Below are 4213 nucleotides of genomic sequence, written 5' to 3' on the forward strand. Positions count from 1 at the left end.
CGATTTATTGGAACAAAAAAAGCCCGGCTAGGTACTGACCAGGCCAGGCCGTGGAACTAAAAATAAAAAGAAAAGGGCTTTTCGGATGAAATAAACTAAAAAAGGTACTTTCTTTTTATTTATAAATATTTTTATGAATCTTTAATATATTGGTATTATTTATATATTAGGATTGAAGATATCTCTTCTTTTGAGCCCTTATCTAATGAAATCTAATTTATCTAAATGGAATTCCTAATAAAAAAAAGTTTTTATCGATTTGATAGATATCCATCGATATATCTAGATAATTATCTATATCAATATAATGAAATTATATATCTATAAAGGGGTAGATAAAGATAATAAAGAGAGATAAAGAAGGGCTTTTTTCAAGCCTTTATTTTCTATTTTTTATACAATGTATCATAGTAATTATCCTTTTTCAATTTGGGGAGAGATGGCTGAGTGGACTAAAGCGTCGGATTGCTAATCCGTTGTACGATTTTTTTGTACCGAGGGTTCGAATCCCTCTCTTTCCGTTTCTGTCAATTACTTGGTATTTTTTTATAGTTGAGGAAAGATGTGGAATAGATAAAATGTTAAGAACATTTCAAAATCAAGCAAGGAAAAAAAATCTGATTTTGTTATTCTTCACGCCCCGGATTACGTCCCGGGTCATTAGATAGGAATCCGAAAATGAAGAGAGAAACAAAGAATATTACTACTGTATAAACAAATAGTTTGAGAGTAAGCATTACACAATCTCCAAGATCATTTTTTTTTTAAGAGAATAGATTCTCTATTTTAATCTGGTTTGACACCAAGAAATGCAGTGAAGTTATTTCTATAAATAGGAAAAAATTTTAAGAGTTGAGTCCTTGATTACTCAAAATTGGATTTCATACCCACAATTCTATATTGTGGGGGACTCGAAGAGGGTCGTTCAAAGGAAAAAAGTAAGAATAAGAAAATGAGAGTGATCCAGATTTATCATAGCTATAGAATAATTTCAATATTGGATTCAACTTAAAGCTTCAGACTGTATGTACAACTTATCTGATCTTATAACTAGTTAGAATCTTTTTTTTTTTTTTTCTAGTAAATCATGAATTTGTCTCGGACAGTATTAAAAATATTATCGAAAGCTTACAGCAGCTTGCCAAACAAAAGCTAATAGAAAAAAGAATAGAGGTATTACTGGCATAACATCTACTATTGGATTCAAAAAAGCGTAGGCCTCGGGCAATTTGGCGACGAAAAAACTACTTGAATAAAGGAAAGAATTAAGACAGATACCGATGAAACTTAAGATATTAAGCATAACAATTTTTTTTTCTTTGTTCTTGAAGATAATTGTATTTCTTTTGATTTGATTGAGTTATTAATCCCCTATTATTGCTATGATATAAGGGATAAGGGAAAAATTAATAACATAAAGTAGGTCAAAAAACCTTTCTTTGATTTGAACTCAGCCAATCAAAAATCCTTCAATTCTCAAATAAAACGAGAATAGAAGAAATCCTACTTTCATACAATATCTTAATGGAATTATATGTAATGATCAATAAATTGAGTTTAATTGGATCTATAAACGTATCAAAATCTGAGCAACAATCTAATTTATTCTATAAATATTTGTACTGGAATTGACGACTAAGCACTACCAATATTAGTGTTTATTAGTGTTGAATATAAATGGGGCGTGGCCAAGTGGTAAGGCAACGGGTTTTGGTCCCGCTATTCGGAGGTTCGAATCCTTCCGTCCCAGAGTATGCGTATTATTATTATATATAATAATAGTATATTATAAGATATATGGAAAAATATTCGATATCAGACTATAGATTGCCGTTTTAAACAACCTTATGCTTAAGAGTCTAAATATAGATCGAATGTGATTGTTCTTTATTATTTTCTTATAATGATGCATTTCAGAAATGCGAAAGCCTCTATTATTCTCTATCTCTTAAATGGTTTGTGAAACCCGAGTATTTTTTTTCTGTGGATTTCTGAATTATAAACACGAAGGTCTTGTGTTTTTGGCACTAATGGAATTGAATTAATGGTCTTAAGAAACTTAAGACCTATTTAGGGTTTAGGGTACTAAATTTTAGAGTCAAATAAAAAAAAATAGGTAGGAACAATCGTTTACTCTAGATCTGTTTGACTTTCGCCTTATACAAGATAGTCTAGCACCTCCGAAACTAGTCCAGTCCCCCGTAGGATCCTTTTTTTATTTATGATGCATCTACTCGATCTAATTGGGGGTAGATAGGAGTTAATCCATAACGGAAGATATCAATTTGAATATCTGCCCGAATCTGATTAACAAAGAATCAAGTTACATATGTAACATATTATGTATTTCTTTTCACCTCATTTTTTCGTATGTTTGTCTGTAATGAATAATTGTAAATCCAAGTAACAATTCATACATCTTTTTCACTTTATTTTAAGGAAAGATTATTGAGTCTCTTAAGTTAAATAAACTAGGCAGAAAATGCTGATATGTATGTATTGTTATTATCTATTTTTATCGTTTTATTTCTTTTTTTTTTTTTTATTTTAGATCTATCTAATTGATGGGTTAATCCCGAATATACATTTATTTATCATAATCAAATGTAATAAATCCTTTACAAAAATTTATTCAAATAATATTATAATATAATATTTAGGTAGTAAATTTTCAATCAAGTAAATCTTTTTAATTATTTCTTATGAGTCCTTGGTACTCGAAGAAGTGTTAAACTCGTGAATCCATTCTATGAAGAAATTGAAAAATGGAGATTCTTAATTATTCGTAATTAATTATTTCTTAATTGATTTTATAGAAATTTCAAAAAATCTCTCTCTATCTAGAAAATATCTATATATAGAGAAATAAATATTGCACTCATACAAAAAAATGTTATTGATACAATATATACAATAAAATATGGGTTTCAATAAATTGAAGTATTGCTAAGACTTTTTCAAAAACTACCCATGTCATAAGAGTATAGATTACTATGGACCAACTAACCCAATGACTATACATGATTCCATAAATGAATCAATTACATACCAGTTCCAAGAAATTAGAGGTTATGGTAAAACTTCGTTTAAAACGATGTGGTAGAAAGCAACGTGCGACTTGAAGGACATGATCCACTGTGGATTCTTACACCCACCATTTTATATTATATAGGAATGAAGATGCTCTTGACTCGACATAGTTTGTTCGGTTGCACTCGAGCTCTTTTTTTTTTTTAGGGTTTTTGATGTAAATAGTACATGATGGAGCTCGAGTAGAAAGTATTGATTCATTTATCAAGGGCAGAGATCTAGGGTTAGTGTCAATCAATAAGTTAAAACTACTTCGTAAGTATAGGTTCGGTATACAAATCGAAAGGATCCAATTCGAACAAGTTTCAAATTCAAACATCAAATTGGATTAAAAGTGTATCACACGAGAATCCATTATTTATATGATTCTTTGATAAAAAGGAAATCAAAAAAAATGGTATGTTGCTACCATTTTGAAACGATTAAAGATCACCGAAGTAATGTCTAAACCCAATGATTCAAGGAAAGGATAAAGGATCCCGGAACAAGTAAAAATCTTTTTCAATTGTCTCAATAACTAAACTAGATCAGAATGAAGAATCGAAATAGATTCTAACGGAGACAGGCAAAAATAAAGAGGTTAGAGACCGCTCAATAAATGAAATGCTTAAGCTTAAGGGTTTTTTTCCTTTGCGTGAGAGTTATCCAACTTGAGTTATGGGGATAAGAATGAGTTTTTTTTTTCAAAAGAAAAACAAAAGAATAAGAAAAAAATTTTTAAATCATAGTCTAATTGATTTAATAATCTATAGATCTATTTGACATTAATTAGAATTCTATACATAACTTTGAATTTCCTCGAGCCGTACGAGGAGAAAACTTCTTATACGGTTCTGGGGGGGGTACTTAAAATTTACATCTATCCCAATGAGCCGTTTATCGAATCATTGCAATTGATGTTCGATGCCGAAGAGAAGGAAGAGATCTTCGTAAAGTGGGTTTTTATGATCCGATAAAGAATCAAACCTATTTAAATGTTCCTGCTATTCTATATTTCCTTGAAAAGGGTGCTCAACCTACAGGAACTGTTCATGATATTTTAAAGAAGGCAGGTGTTTTTACGGAACTTCACCTTAATCAATAACCGAAATTCCATTTTTATTAATGAAATAAAAAAACGAGG

The 4213-nt window shown here is 30.0% G+C and overlaps 1 non-coding gene across 1 annotated transcript; it reads left to right on the forward strand.

Annotated features, from left to right (window-relative positions):
• Window positions 1-433: 433 nt before the first annotated feature.
• Window positions 434-521, forward strand: TRNAS-GCU (transfer RNA serine (anticodon GCU)). Its single transcript has one exon. It is a non-coding gene; the product is annotated as a tRNA-Ser (tRNA).
• The last annotated feature ends 3692 nt before the right edge of the window (window positions 522-4213 follow it).

The sequence above is a fragment of the Cucumis melo genome, unplaced genomic scaffold (assembly GCF_025177605.1).
Source record: "Cucumis melo cultivar AY unplaced genomic scaffold, USDA_Cmelo_AY_1.0 utg001808l, whole genome shotgun sequence".
Lineage (NCBI taxonomy): Eukaryota > Viridiplantae > Streptophyta > Magnoliopsida > Cucurbitales > Cucurbitaceae > Cucumis > Cucumis melo.